The sequence below is a fragment of the Delphinus delphis genome, chromosome 6 (genome assembly GCF_949987515.2).
Source record: "Delphinus delphis chromosome 6, mDelDel1.2, whole genome shotgun sequence".
Classification (NCBI taxonomy): domain Eukaryota; kingdom Metazoa; phylum Chordata; class Mammalia; order Artiodactyla; family Delphinidae; genus Delphinus; species Delphinus delphis.
The window spans coordinates 27,050,132-27,066,471 of record NC_082688.1 but is presented as its reverse complement, the minus strand read 5'-3'; the positions used below and the strand labels follow the sequence as shown (position 1 = coordinate 27,066,471).

Here is a 16,340-nt window from a genome sequence, read left to right as displayed (position 1 = left end):
GTATTTTTTCAAATTATGGTTTTCTCTGGGTATATGCCCAGGAGTAGGATTGCTGGATCATATGGTAGTTGTATTTTCAGTTTATTAAGGAACCTCCATACTGTTCCTCATAATGGTTGTACCAATTTACATTCCCACCAACAATGTAGGAAATTTCCCTTTCTCCACACCCTCTTCAGCATTTAATGTTTGTAGACTTTTTTTTTTGGTTAATTTTTTAAAAAATAAATATACTTTCCTTGTTGGTTTTACTTATTTTTTAAAATTAATTAATTAATTAATTTAGTTTTGCCTGTGTTGTGTCTTCATTGCTGTGCGTGGGCTTTCTCTAGTTGCGGTGAGCAGGGGCTACTTTTTGTTGCGCTGCGCGGGCTTCTCCTTGAGGTAAGCTGACACTCTATTCTGTCTGCTTTTTGAGTCTGGAGAAGTAACACAAACAACAGTTAAAGACACGGATGCTGGAGCAGTCTGTCTGGGTCTGAATCCTTGTTCTGCCAATTACTGTCTATGTGACATTGAGCAAGTAACTTCACCCTCTGGTCTCAGTTTCCCCATTAGTAACATGGGAGTGACCGTCATAGTACCTACTTTATAGGGTGACTGTGTGGATTTAATGAGTTATTATCTGTAAAGATTTTAGGACAGTGCCTGGTACATGGTGAGTGCTGTATGAGTGTTAAATTAAAACGAAAACAAAACCCATCAAGATTCCTAGAGTTTCAAGACAGGGATAAGACATACCTTAGGGAACTCATGTTAAATGTGAAAGCTCCCAACGCAGGGCTTGGTTCAGCATAGTGGTTCACCAACAAATGGGGACTATTATTTTTATTATATGTGGGGAGTTGAAGGTTGCCTTGATCTCTCCTCTGGCCCTTCTTTGGCAAAATCATTGCAGCTCAGGGCTCCAGGAAAGGAAGCCCTCAAATTTCTCACCCCAGTTTGCACGGGGAGGCAGAGTTGTCTTGGGTGATATTAAAGGAGGCAACTTTGCCTCACTCACACTTCCTGTTAAAGGAGGGTAGTGTGCTGGCATGGGACTGCAGAGCACCTCACAGGGGACACCTGTCTCTCCAAAGACCCTCATCTCCTTGTAGCACCAGGGCTAGCTCTCTTCAGCCAGATTTTCTTTAACTTCTTCCTCCAAAATGCACCCAGGATTTTGCAGAGTGTGAGTAAAGTAATTTACAGGGCACTGTGCGCGAGACCATCCCCAGGTCACGTGCGCCTTGACACCTCACTGTGTGTCCCTGAGATTCTGGGATCTGGAACGGAGCCCATGCATCTTGCGTGGCCTCAGGGGAGTAGAGATACACCCAGTTATCTTCTCAGCTATGCACTGATTGCTCTTCCATCACTGGACTCTAAGCTTTGTAAGGGCTGGGCTTGGGTGGGGTGTTTGGTGAATGAATGTTTCCAGAACTGACTTGTGTGTGGGAAATTCCAGTGTGAAGGAGCAGGGCCAGCTTCGTGGGTGGGTGACCTTGTAGTTGCCCAGTTTAGAAAGGCCCTGAGGTTGGCTTAATTCTCCGCTGTCCCTGTCTTGAAATTCGTAATCGTTTTTGAATAAGGGCCCCCATGAATTGTGTGAATCCCTGTGAAGGAGGCTTGTTTACTTCAGAGTTCTCCAACCACAAGCCCTCAGGAGCTCCAAAAGCCTGGTTTGTCCTTTGGATGGTGAATATCTAAAAAGATGTACAGAAGTTGAACATTTTTACTTGGTCGCTGTTTTCTTCATTGTGTATGCTCTTGGCCTCATGATTAGAAAGCTTCCCCCTGCCTTCCCAAGACGATGTGTCTGCTGGTCTTTCTCATCAATTACTGGGTTTAGTTTCATTTATCCACCAACCAGAGATTGCAGGTAAGCACTGCCTTTTGCCAGTCAGACAGTTATTATTTTGCTCAAGAAGGGTAATAGTGGACTTCCCTGGTGGCGCAGTGGTTAAGAATCCGCCTGCCAATGCAGGGGACACGGGTTCGAGCCCTGGTCTGGGAAGATGCCACATGCCGTGGAGAAACTAAACCCGTGTGCCACAACTACTGAGCCTGCGCTCTAGAGCCCGCGAGCCACAACTACTGAGCCTGTGTGCTGCAACTACTGAAGCCCGTGCACCTAGAGCCCGTGCTCCGCAATAAGAGAAGCCACTGCAATAAGAAGCCTGCGCACTGCAACGAAGAGTAGCCCCCGCTCACCGCAACTAGAGAAAGCCCGTGTGCAGCAAAGAAGACCCAACGCAGCCAAAAGTAAATAATTTAAATAAATAAATAAATAAAAAGAAAGGTAATAGAGCAGGTGGCTTGCCCAGGTAGAAATAAGTGCACAGTCTGGCCTGCTGAGCGCCGGGGCTAGTGGAAGGATGGGCTGGATTGGATCATTCAAAGCAGAGACTCACCTAGAAGGTCGAGTCCCGGGATCCAGAAGGGACTAGTCCTTCTTCCTGGCACTGCCGTCTGGGACACAGAGAGACTTGTTGAATTAGGGGATGGTGTTTGGAGGCAGAGGGGCCTGTTTTGAATACAACATCTCCAGGATGTACACTTTCTAGGAATGTGAGCCTCAAAGAGTAAGTAAGAGGCAAGGTCTCTGTCGTCACAGAGCTGGGAGCCCAGGGGATGGAGCAGATGGAGGGAAACCACATAAAAGCACAGACAGGTAATTACCAGCACTGCTGTGTGTTATGATGGGACACTGCAGGGAGTTATGAGTGTTTAACAGGGAGAGAGGATCAGGGGGCAAAGAGGCGTCCAGGAGGAATTGCTGTTTGAAGAAGGAGTTTATCAGGCCAGGGGATGGGAATGGGGCAGGGGAGGGAAGAGCACGTGCAAAGCCCCTGAGGTGGGAGGAAGCACGGGGCGCTGGAGAAATTGACAACAACCGTGTGGAATGGAGGAAATCAGGGGTGAGAAGTGATCAGTGAGACTGGACAGGTAGGTGAGGGTGCAAAGCAGAGATTAAGATTTTGGTCTCAGTCCTTAGAACAAGAAGTCATCGAAGCCATTAAGAGAATTTAACTGCATGTTGTTGAAAACCGGTCATTCTGACTTATGGAAGCAGGCTGGATGGGACAGAGCGGGGAAGGGGCCCAGTTAGGAGGCTGTGCTTCTGGCTCAGGCAAGAGCTAAGGGAAGCCTGGACTTGTTGCTGCATCAGTGAAAACAATCTGAGGGATATTTAAGAAGGAAAAGAATGGGCCTTGGTGATGCCTTGTTATGCGGGGACCTGTGAAGACTAGTAACGCTCCTCACCTCTGGGGAAGTAAGGATGGAGCCAGACGACGTGGGGACCGTGTCTGCGTACAGCAGGCACTCAGTGAACATTTGTTTCCTTCCTCCTCCTTGAACCTGGGTTTCTGAGGCTCTGTCAGCCCTGGATCCCCCCGACCCCTGGCCCAGCCTCAGGGATGTCTGCCTACAGCCTCAGCTTCTCGGAGAGTTCAAGAGCCTCAGCTCCCACCTTCTAGACCCCATCCCCGGCCTGCTGTTGCCTACCTCGTGATGGGACCCAGTAGGCAGCCGCCCTCCATACGGAGATTACTGCCGCCCTTGAGTCTTTGCCGGGGAGGCACACCTCTGCCACCACGTACTTGCTGTCCAGACCCACAGGCCACAGGTGAGGAGAGGCTGTGTGCAGGCAGGGGAATCCTGTGCTGCGGTGGAGCTGAGCTCCTGAGGGGGCCCCGGGGTACCTAAACCATGGAGTGAGCACTGCCTGCCCGCTGAGAGCAGCAGAGCAGAGGGGCGGAAGTCATGCCAGCCAGCGTCTTTCCCCAGGTGATGGCTGGGAGGGAGGGAGGGAGTTGCAAAAGGGGCCACGGGGGAGGGGGAGCTCAGTCACGGGCCACGCTCACGTGTATGCACACCTGTGTGCGTGCACCTGTGTGCCTGTGGAGGTGTGCAGGTACCTGCTTAGGAGCACACGCGTGAATGTGTTCCGTCTCTGCGCTTGCACGCCGGGGCTCAGGTCTGCAGGTACACGTCTGTGCATGCATGGCTCTCTGTGTATGCACATCCTTGCTTGGGCTACATGTGGGATGTAGATTCCTGTGTGGGTGCAGGGGCTGTGCACACGATGGACTGGGGTGCCTCTGTGTGTGTGTGTGTCCCTGCAGGACGGAGCCCTCCTGGGCCTGAGCAGCCCTGCCCCCCAGTCACACATGCCCCCAGCTGCCAGCAGGGGGCCCCTGAGCACCACGCGCTGGGCTCTGGGGAAGGGGCCCCCTGCCCCGCAGAGTTTGTCGGGCCTTCTCCTTCCTGAATCACTGTGGTGAGGACTGCAAGGGCCCTCCTCCCTGCTCTGGTCCCTCCCGGCTTTAGCCCTAGCTTCTACCCTCAGCCCACACAGAAGCAGAGGCCAAAGGAGACTTTGGGCCCAGGAAGATGATTCTGACCCGTGGCAGGGGCTTACCTTTCTGTAGGGTTGCTGAATACCTGCCACACTCCTGGTTCTGTGTTGGGCTCTTGCTGAGAGATGCTAGCCCTGGACCTAGGCAGACAGCAGGCTCATAGGCAAGCCCCCTGGCCTGGGCAGAGGCTGGGGAGGGGTGTGGTCTGAGGACAAGGGCTGCTCCCTCTAGGCCACAGAAGGGGCAGAAAACAATGCCCAGAGATGGCTGCTAACCCCTTCTTGAAGTGGCATTGAAGCCGAGCAAGGCAGACAGATGTTGGTTCCCTTTCTTGGAAGTGGGCCGTAGCATCATCTGTATCTCATGAAGGCAGCAACTGCGTGCACAGAGAGCCAGTCCTGAGTGTGCGGCCTCAGGACAATCAGGAAGCCTCGAGAAAGAGCTAGGGACCCAGTTGGACTTGACATGTGCCAGTGAGAGCCACCAGAATGCCAGGGTCTCTGCTGGAATCGACTCTGGCCTGGCTTACCTTCCACATGCTGCTTCTGCAGGATAGGGCCCCGGTGTGCTTGTCTCTGGACCCACTGTGCCCAGTACAGGGCTGGGCCGGGGCTGGCACTTGCTGGTGACTCCCTGAGCAGGAGCGGTGGAGAGGGAATGGACGCTGCCTGGGTGGCGCAGTACGGATGGTGAAGGTGATGTGGAAAGAGATAGGTAGAGCTTAAAGCTCAGTCTGGACCTGATCAGCTCTGGTCGTGTTGGCTAGAACCTGGGGGAAGTAGGCTTCCTGAGAAGAAGGGCTCAGGTCAGACCCTTGCAGACTATCTGCGTTTCACATTGTTTCCTGCCAGGCCCTGGAGGTACCCTAGGGCAGTCAGTGGTTGGGGGAAGGGAGTGGAGAGTGACAGTGACAGGACTCTGGACCCCTGGCTTCAGTTCAATTGAAGCAGCTCAGCTTTTTATCCTGAGGACAACTTGGAGTTCATTTTTAATCAAGGGAGTATTTATTGAGTGCCTACTGTATGCAACTGCTCTAGATTCTACAGATATTTGGAGAACAAGACATTCACCCTCCCTGCTCTCTTGACCATTATATTCTAGTAGGGAAGACAAGTAAACAAACAGACAAGTCAATTTGGGGTTATAAGTGCTGTCAATAAAATAGGGTGTTCAATAGTTGGGCTTGGGGGAAGGACGGGTGGAGCTACCTGAGATCCTGTGGTGAAGGATGGCCTCTCCAAGGAGGTGATATGTGAGCTGAGGCCTGAATGATGACAGTGGGACGAACATTCTGGATAAGATTTTGTTTGAAGGAGCAGCTCTGTGGAAAAATTGGAAAATCCCTCAGTCAGTCTTTTATTTGTATTCATTTATTTAAATTTCAAAGGTAATACATATTCATTGTAATATTTCAAACCTCATTGATGTATATAAAGTCAAATGTAGAAGCAGCTTCTTTCCTCTTCATCTACCCTCCCCCACCCCCAATTCCACTTTCTGGAGAGAATCCCTTTATCGGTTAGGTGGATAACCTCCCAGATTTTTCTCTGTGCAACTGCAAATATATATGTTAATTTCCAACTTCATCTCTGCTTGCCTGTCTCATAGGACAGCGGTCCCCAACCTTTTTGGTACCAGGGACAGGTTTTGTGGAAGACAGTTTTTCCACGGACGGGGTTGCGGGGGATGGTTCAGGCGGTAACGCGAGCGATGGTTCAGGCGGTAATGTGAGCGATGGGGAGTGATGCGGGGCGGCAGATGAAGCTTTGCTGTCTCGCCTGGCGCTCATCTCCTGCCCCGTGGCCCGGTTACTAACAGGCTGCGGACCGGTACTGGTCCACAGCCCGGGGGTTGGGGACCCCTGTCATAGGACATGCGAGCTTAACAAGGCCAAAATGGACTTGGACTTTCTCCACTAAACTTCTTTCTCCTCTTTGTAAATAACACCACCATCCCACCCAGCTGTTCAGGCCCCGAGGCTGGGAGACATCCTTGATTCCTGCTTCCCTGTAGGACCCCAGCTCCAGTCTGCTAGCAAATCCTATAGGCTCTACCTCCAAAACATGCCCCTGTCTGGACACCTGTCACACTCTCCACTGTCAGCAACCTGGTCTAAGCCACCAGTACACCTCGCTAGGACCTCCTAACTGCTCTTCATCCTCCCATTGTCATTTCCTACAATTTGTTCTTCACCCAGCAGCCAGAGAGATCTTTTAAAACTGGTAAACCTGGTCATGTCACTCCTTGCTTATACCCCAGTGGCTTCCCAGACTCTTCCTCTGAGACTGAGGTTCAAGGACTAAATGATACCGGGCTGTGGTCCTCCTCTCCAATCTCACTGTGTCCCTTTCGCCTCCTTATTCATTACCCTTCATCTCCCTCCTGTTGTGCGTCTCAGGGCTTGCATTTGCTGGGCTAGTTCTTTGTCATCATTCTGATCTTAGCTTAGTGTCAGCCTCCTGGGAGGCATCTCCTATGGCTCCGTGTACAATAGTTTCCCTTCTGCTCTGACCCTCTCTACACCCCCAAACACACTCTAGCCCATCACCTTGTTTTATTTCCTTTATGGTACTCACGTTATTGGAAGGCATCGTGCTTGTTTGTTTCCTTGTTTATCGTGTCTCCTCTGCCCCTGACTGAATGCAGGCTCTATCAGGGCAGAGATCGTGACTCATGTTCTTGTTCACATCTCTGCTGATAGATAAATAAAATTGTTTCCAGATTGTTGCTAATGAGCAAGGCTCTAGTGAACATTCTTGTACATTCATCCTTATGTAACTGTGGAAGGGATTCTGTGGGACACATTTTTAGAAGTGGGATTTCTAGGTCCAAGGTGATGTATTTTAAAATTTGATAGGTATGTCAAATCACTGCCCAAACTACTGTACCAATTTACACTCCCACCGACTTTATCAAAGAATGCCTTCTTCCAAGCCCTTGTCAACACTGGATCATAGAAATCTTGTTCTTCTTTTTGGCCTATGTTATGAGCAAAAATCAAGTGTTTTATTTTGTTTCGGTTTGTTTTTCCCTGATTAGGTGAGCTTGAATATCTTTTCACATGCTTTTTTGTCATTTCCACTTTTCTTTTGGGTGATAAACACAGTGCTGGCCCCTCTCCCTAATATAGTTCTGCTTGTAATAGACAACAGGTAGATGATTACCACTGTTGGCCACATATCATTTGGCTATTTACTATTACTTTTTCTGGCTGTTTCTCTCTATCTTATTGATTAGTAATGCTCTTTATGTTTTGTGGAGTTAACTTTGTTAAGTATGTTGCAAATATTCTCTCTTTGTCTTTCCTTTATCTTTCAAGATTGTTTAAGCTATTAACATCTTTTTAAAAAAACAGAGGTGGATCCTTAACTTTTTCTGTTACTGTGAAAATAGCATGTATACCTGTAATCATTTAAAAACAATCTATAGAAAGATATTAAATGAAAGGTGATTCTCCCTCCCATAACACTGAGTTAACCTTGCATATTTTCGCATAAATTTTTCATGTTTACATACACATTCACTTATTCATCAGTAGTTCACTCTTCTAGCAAATATTTACAAGTCACTTATTCTTCCAATATTTATTGAGTATTTACTATATTTCTGGCATTGTAATAGGTATATTAAAAAGAGGATATATACATATTATCTTTTATTAAAAATGTTTTTGGAAGATGTGCTTTCCTTTATTCATTTTTTACATTGCAGATGCTCCTGTAACAGCACCTATATCTACCTCATTTTCTTTTTTTAACATCTTCATTGGAGTATAATTTCTTTACAATGTTCTGTTAGTTTCTGCTATATAACAAAGTGAATCAGCTATATGTAGACGTATATCCCCATATCCCCTCCCTCTTGCATTTCCCTCCCACCCTCCCTATTGCACCCCTCTAGGTGGTCACAAAGCACCGAGCTGATCTCCCTGTGCTATGCAGCTGTTTCCCAGTAGCTACCTATTTTACGCTTGGTAGTGTATATATGTCAGTGCCACTCTCTCACGTTGTCCCAGCTTACCTCATTGTTTTTTAATGTTTGCTCACTATTCTATTTTATGCCTATACCAGAATATATTTAATCTGGTCCTTATTGATAGACATTTACATTGGTTCCTGTGTGTTTGCAATTACAAACAATGTTGTAGTGAATATCTCTGTAGCTATATCTTTGCAGCCATGTGCAAATATATCTGTAGGACAGACTCCTAAAATAGAATTGCATTTTAAGTTGATAGACATTGCCAAATTGTCCTCCAAAACTGTGTTCCAATTCACACTCCGTGAAATGTGTGAGAGGGCCCATTTCTCTACTTTATTTGCAACCCCGGATATTATGTCTTTAGCATTTTTGCAAACATCTAGTGCTGAGAGTGGTGTTTCATTGTTTTATTTTGCACTTCCCTAATTAGGAGTAAAGCCGAGAATCTTTTCATATATTCCTTGGTCACCTGTATTTCTTCTATGAATTGTCTGTCCCTATTCTTTCCTCATTTTTTATGTTGAGTTGTCTCTTTAAGCTGATTTCTAAATTGCAAACATTTTCAACCAGGCCGTCTTTAGTCTTTTAATATTGGTTATGGTATAACCCCACCTTTTAATTTTTTTTTGCGGTACGCGGGCCTCTCACTGCTGTGGCCTCTCCCATTGCGGAGCACAGGCTCCGGACACGCAGGCTCAGTGGCCATGGTTCACGGGCCCAGCCGCTCCGCGGCATGTGGGATCTTCCCGGACCGGGGCACGAACCCGTGTCCCCTGCATCGGCAGGCGGACTCTCAACCACTGCGCCACCAGGGAAGCCCTAACCCCACCTTTTTGATGGAGGAGAACACTGCAATTCCTGTGGAGACCAAATTTCTCTGATGTTTTCCTGCAGCAGTATCAACCTATATTTAGGTAGTTTTTCCCCTTTTCAGCCAGGATTCTCAGGTGATCCCATTCTGGGGGACCACAGTTGAATCCTGACCTAGAGGTGAGGAAGAATCTTTCACTGGCCTTGGGTTGCTGTTTCTCCTGTATTGCTGGGGTACTTCATCACCGATCTGCATGTTTTCCGGTAAACAAAAGCACTTTTGTTGGTTCGTTTAAACTTTTAGGACTTCGTGTTACTTAAAAAGCTCTATTGCCCAAAACATGGCCTGGCCCCTCAGCCTTGTTTAGATGGTCATTTCTAAAACTACTCCAGGGCATCCTAGGGATTCGGTGGAAATGACTCAGGAGCTGTCAGTGGGTGTGGACTGCGTGGGCGGAGTAGAGGCTCCTGTCCCTCTTCAACCTGAAGTACTTCTGCATGAGGTTCCCTCTGATGAAAGCAGTGGTTTCTGTGTTTAAGCAACCTTGGAAGCGGCTCCTATACAGGGAGGTTTTTATTTCCTAAAAGCCGTGAAACTCCAGGGGCTTCACAGAGCGCATCCTTTTTATATTCTAATCGCTCCCTCCCCTCTTTCTATGAGGCCGTCTTGAAGCTCTGCAGTAGCACGCTGGCTGCGTGCTCATGGGCGCGTACAGGGCAGATTTCGGTTCATAGGCCATAGTGGAGTTATTCTTTCTTGGTGAAGGTACTGAGTGGTAAGATTCATTTGTCTCTCTTATTTTTAGATAACATCAGTCCGTGTCTGCTTGAATAGATGAATGTTCCCATTTCAACCCAGAAGTTCATCTGGGGCAAGGGAATAGCAAGACAGGAAGTGAGTGGAGGGTCATTTCTCAATCAATTTATCAGGACTGATAGTTACCTGCAGAAGTTAGGATGCTTTGGACTGTAGTGCCGGGAATTCCTATCTCTTTTAAAATAGGAAGTCCAGGGCTTCCCTGGTGGCGCAGTGGTTGAGAGTCCGCCTGCCGATGCAGGGGACACGGGTTCGTGCCCCGGTCCGGGAAGATCCCACATGCCGCGGAGCGGCTGGGCCCGTGAGCCATGGCCGCTGAGCCTGCGCGTCCGGAGCCTGTGCTCCGCAACGGGAGAGGCCACAACAGTGAGTGGCCCGCGTACTGCAAAAAAAAAAAAAAAAAAAGGAAGTTCAAGGTAGGGCTACTTCGGGGTTGGTTAAGTCAGCAGCTTAACAAGGGTCAAGATTGTTGCATCTTGCCCAGTACGGCTACTGGGGTTCAGGGGTCATGTGCAGATCCAACACTGAACAATGTTTTTACTACTGGCGAACTCATCAAATCTCTTTTCAAGAGTGAGGAAACCTTTTCCCAAAGGCCCCTGCCTGACTCATGTCAGTTTGTCAGAACTGAAGCACAAGCCTGCTCCTGGACCAGTCGCTGTCAAGGTAAGTTCAATCAATTACTACCTGTTCACTAATTGACTGAACCTGAGCTGGGGAGAGGGTCGCCTTCTCTTGAGTGGTGGTTACCTGGTCAAAATCAGGGAGGGTATCATTAAGAAGGAGAGAGGAATGAGGAGGCAATCCAGAGTGGTTGCTATGATACTGCCTTTATTTTAATCAGTTAATTAATTAATTAATTCAATTTTTCCAAAACATTAGCACTATTATTGTTAGAACAATCTGATCCACTCTTTTGAGGTTTTCTTCAGTTCACTTCAACTGATTATTCAAATACATAAGAAAGACAGTACATATGTGCATGTCTTAAATCTGGTTCCGCTTCTGGAAGGGGCACTTGGTCGGGAGGCAAATAGAACGTTTTTGCTGTGAACACAACTGGGCATTTAAGAGACTGAATGGTTGGTGTCAAGAAATAAAGTCAAAAAAAAAAAAAGAAAAAGGAAATAAAGTTGGAAATTTATTGGAGGCAGAGAATTACATGTATGGTTCCTTTATAATGCCCTCACTCTCTCTTCTTTGAATATTTATTGAACACACACTATCCAATTTCAGAATTTTATCTGTTTGAGTTTGCATTAGTCTAGTTTGGCAACAAAGCGGCCATTTATTAAGAAGAATTGCAATGAATTAGTTAATTATTATTATTTTTTCGATTGGTTGAAAGGGGTTTGGACATGAGGATGGTGGCTAAATAGTGCTCAGCTGGTTCCGGATATTTTTTCTCTGTGAAACAAAGCCCCGGCTTTCGTTTTTTCAGTGAGAATGTGCAGGTTCCACATGTTGGTTAAAGAGAACAATGGGGCTGTGCAACTTGGGTTGCGCTCAAGGGGTATTACGGGCGTCTGTGAGAGTTGGTTCTGTTATAGGTTAAGGTTGCAATGTATAGATTCCCATCGACAGAAATGAGATTGTATGTGTTCTGACTGGAGCGGCTGCTGGGCTCGGAAGACACTGGAAATCTAGTTAAATCACACACAGTGAGTGTCTTTCGGAGCATGTGAGGGTAACGAGAAGCACCGTGCACTCGGTCAGGATGTGTGTGGTACCCAGGCAATGCCACAGGCAGCAGAGAACATGAATTATGCCATAGGTGCCTCCAAGCTATTTGAGCTAAAATTGACCCTCCAGGTCTGGAACCCAGTCCAAATTTCCTCCTGCTGTTATGCTGGGCAACGCAGGAAAGGGAGGAGAAGGCTCACCCCTTGCGATGCTTTTAGGTACTCAGACATTAGAACTGATTCTCCAAAGTAATCTGTCTTCATGCATTCAGACATCTGAACGGCGCAACAAAGTCGAGTGTTGAGCTTTCATAGCAAGTTATCTTGAAATTAAACACCGTTCTCAGCTTTGGCAAATATATGTTTCACAACCTCAGGGAGAAACCTGGGGGGGGTCCTGTCCTCTTGGGGGTGGTGGTGCTGGAGGTGCATCACGATCAAGGTGGTCTCAGCAGGGGGATGAGTATCAAACAAAGGATGATGATGATGATGATGAGAGAGAGAATGTGCCTGTTTCTGAGAGAAGCTCTGGTAACAGGTTTCTGGGTAAATGAAAGTTGTATTGTCTTCCATCAGAGATGACTTGAAAATAAAGTGCTTTAAAGCTAATACTGCAGATGTCTGCAAGAAACTCAGCACCACACCGAACACTGTAGTTAGATAGCTGTGCAAAAAAGTACATGAAGGAAGGGGCTAATGTGCAATACTTCTATTTAAGATAGAAGGAGGAAATAGAAATTGTGATAGCATGCTATTTCAAGTAATAATAGGAAGTACTTGATGTTTACATGGTGAATGGATCAATACTAATTCTGTAGTCAGGGCACATACAGTAGTTTGGATTATACAAGTGATAGATGCACTCAGTATAGCTGAAATTTCCACCCTGCAACATTCATTTCTTGCTGCGTGTTAGATGGAATTTTCCACCCAACTATCTGGAAGGATTTGCATAAGAATGGTGATAGAGCAGTATTCTTTAATGATGTGCTTTTCTTTGTTAAACTTCAAAAATGTCTATGGTGCATGATGAGGTTTGGGTGAATTGCCAAGCTAATGCTTTTCTATTTTCTTTAAAGAGCTTATCTTCAGTGTGTTGTGCGAGTTACTTTACGTTGTGGTTATAAAGGCAGTGGCAGCAAAGCTGAATTTGTAGCAATCCCCAATAAATGCCTCCTTCTCCTCTAGGGCTTGGTCTTGCTAAGAAGGGAATTTGGGGAAGGCTGCCTCTGGTTCCACTGCAGTGAGTCCCTTGGATTTGTTTTATGTTCTCATACCTGGTTTTGCTCACCAAGAAGTGAAGAGGTCATTCTCCTGCTCAAACAATGACCTCCTGTTAGCCTAAATCAGCACTGTCCTTGTCAAATGGGCTTGAGATCAGCCCAACTGGAGCTCTCACAGAGGATGAGTTGAATTATTCAGATCAGAGCCTGGGAGCAACTGCAGTTTGGAGAGTGACCTTTCTGTCCTCCCCACCAGAACCTAATGTTTACAATGTGAGGAGGAAAAGGGACTGGAATCTTGGGAATTCCAGGAATGCATCCTCCAGGCAAAAGAAGCTTTCCTTCCTGGGTTGTGCCCTCGGAGACTCTCCAGAATCTGCTCCACAGCAAGGATTTGAAAGTACAAAGGTGGAAAAACAAAAGCCCCAAAGCTGGAGCCCGCAAGGGTAATCCAGTAGAGGACTTCACATTAACCTCCGTTTCAATGAGACAAAGAATTTGAAAGCCAAGAATGGAAGGAAATTTAAGGTCACCTAATCCTACCCTTTGTCTAAAGCATGAGTCTCTTTCCCAACATAGCTTTGCAGCTCATTGGTCATCAGTTGCTGCTTGAATACCTCTGAGGACAAAGAACTCAGTTCCTCTAAACAGCAAGGACGGTGAAACCGAGAAGGACCCCATGGGGCTTCTGGGCACGGAAGCCTTTTTGTTCCCCGTTTCTTGTAGGCAAGACTCCAGTCTCCATGACCCTCGCTGAGTTCCAAAGGGCAGATTCGAACAGTTGCTAATCAAGAAGGGAACAGGCAAGAAACCACCTGAAGCCAGATTAAAGGGACCAGAGAAGCTCATCAAGATTAGAAGACCAACCACCTGAGACCAGATCAAGGGAGTGCAAGCCCTGCACACACCCGAATCTCATCAACAACTCCATCCTTGAACTATTACTATAACACTCTCCACTGAATCCTCCCGGGTTGGGGCACATAGTTTTCAAGGGCAGGAGCCCACTGTGTCCCCCTTTGCCTGGCAAAGCAAAAAAATCTCTTCTACTTCACCTAAAACTCTGTCTCTGAGATTTGATTCTGCACTGGTGCAGAGAGGCCGAGATTTTGGCACCAACAGCAGTGACATTATAGGGAGGACTTACTATGTGTCAGGCTTGTGATACACCCTGAAGAGTCATGATCTTATTTAATGCTCACAACACCCTTAAGAGAACTAATTGCGTCACCTCTTTACAGATGGGGGAACTGAGGCTTTGTGTGTTGCAGAGGAAGGATTTAAGAGTGTGTGTTCTTAACTCCTGCACCCCTCGGCCCAGGCTGTCCCATCAGCAGCAGCCCCAATTGTTATTTTCTGTCCCTTGGGGACACTTGGAATCCACCTTGCCAATCCTGCACACACTAGCCCTTCCAGCATTTGAGGCAGCCTTCCTGTCCCTCAACCTGCCTCCCAGCTTTCCTTTTTTTCTGTTCCATGCCAAACACTGCCCTTTGTCTCAGTTTGGCGAGTTCCTCTGGACCCATTCCTGCTTACCAATGCTCTTCTCAAAACATGTGTCATTTCCCTTTGGAACATTTTGAAGAGACCTTATCATTGTTGCCTTCTTCTATTAGGAGACAGTGGGCTTTGTTGGCGGCAGGGATCCACGAAGGCATCTATTCTGGGTGCAGAGGGAGACTTTCCAAAGAGCACAAGGTGAACTTTTTCCATAGCTCTTTTCAGGGAGAAGGCATTTAAAAAATCCAGAGTATTAAAATAAGCCAGGGCTGAGCTTCGATGTCATTGCTGGTGGGAAAGGCAATGTCAGAGCGAAGGACTTGGGGCCTTCGTGCAGGGCGCTCGCAGTGGTCCTCCCGGGTCCTGGGGAGGCAGCTGCCCTTGGGGCTAACTCAGCCTCTGACCTGGACTCTCCGCAGCTCACTGGCAGGTCCCCGTGACCCTCTGCATTAGCCTCCCAGCTTCTGAAAGGTGATCGTGTTGTTGACACTCTGGAGTTGAATTTCTCATGGAGTGAGTTCTGACTCTGAATCAGGCAATCTCCGGCTTGCTGTGTGCCCTGGGGCAAATCCCTCTTCCTCTTTGGGCTTTAGTAAAGTAGAGATCAGTGTCTTCTTAACAGTGTTAAATTAATTAAGCAAGGAGAACATGAGACTGAGGCAGCTCGGATACCACGGTGCCTACATCAGCAAACCAAAAGCTAAGCCTGTAAATGCCTCGGAGCTACGAAATCAAAACACCGAGGACAACCAATCACAAAGGCCAGCCAGGCCCTAAGCTCCAGCCAATCAATAATTTCCTTACTTTGCGTCTGCGTCTTCTCTAGGAAAGTCTCTCCCCAGTTCCTATTGGTGGGGTTTGGTGCTGCCTGATTGGGATCAATTTTTACTGAAGTAAACTCTTAAATTTTTCAGTATGCTGCAATTTATGTGTTTTTTTTTTTTTTTTTTTTTTTTTGCGGTACGCGGGCCTCTCACCGCCGTGGCCTCTCCCGCTGCGGAGCACAGGCTCCGGACGCGCAGGCCCAGCGGCCATGGCTCACGGGCCCAGCCGCTCCGCGGCACGTGGGATCCTCCCGGACCGGGGCACGAACCGGCGCCCCCTGCGTCGGCAGGCGGACCCCCCCCAACCACTGCGCCACCAGGGAAGCCCTGCAGTTTATCTTTTAACGGTGCTGGTGTCAGAAGAGGAACCGAAGGAGGCCCCCGAGAGCCCCCGGGAGCAACAAGCAACCAGGTGCGGGTACTATTATAGCCCCTCCAGGTGGCTGCCTTCCTGTGTCTTCAGGAGGTGGTGGGTGAGTCCCTCTCCGGTCCTGGATCCCAGGTCCACAGCTTTCAGACTTCATTTGAGCATTTCTTTTTCCAGACTGGGTCTGGAACCTGGCCGGTGTTGGACTGGGTCCAATGTAGAAATTGGTCCGAGTCCGTGGTGCGAGTCCGGGGTCTGACTTATGCTGGACTGGGGCCAGCGTGAGGCCTCAGGTGAATAAAAGTTTATTTTGAGGTTGAACAAGTAGGTTAACCTTACCAGAGATCATCTTGAATTACGGTGGCCGCAGTGGAGAACTTTTAACCTAGATAAGCTTATCCATTTAGGAGGTGCCCTAGAGAAAAAGGGGTCTCAGCCAGGTACTCACTATAAACTGCAGACTGAAAATTATTTTTCCTTCTTTATGGTTTCTGGTGACCAGGATACGACCCGCTGGGATACCCCACTCACTCTGGAGCCTCTAGACAGCATCCCGGGAAAACAGCAAAGGGTGAGAATTCTTACTAAAGTTGGCTCTCCTAGATCTCTATCTGTGGTGCCTGGTCAAGGTAAAATGTCAGGTTGTTCCTTCCTTTCTAAATTCTGATTGGCAGGAAAAGAACACTGGGTATTGATCCAGTGTTTCTCTCCCAGGGATGGATACAGCCTCTTGTTTGTCTCATGTCACGTCCTAATAACGTGGTTGGCAACCATCAGGTTGGGGGCCCCCAAA

The 16,340-nt window shown here is 47.7% G+C and overlaps 1 protein-coding gene across 1 annotated transcript in view; it reads left to right on the top strand.

Annotated features, from left to right (window-relative positions):
* Nucleotides 1-16,340, top strand: part of TMEM38B (transmembrane protein 38B) — a 274,182-nt gene that overhangs the window by 145,045 nt on the left and 112,797 nt on the right. The window contains exon 8 of the transcript XR_009519837.1: nt 10,524-10,617. The gene's annotated coding sequence lies outside the window, so the exon portion shown is untranslated. The remainder of the gene's footprint in view (nt 1-10,523; nt 10,618-16,340) is intronic.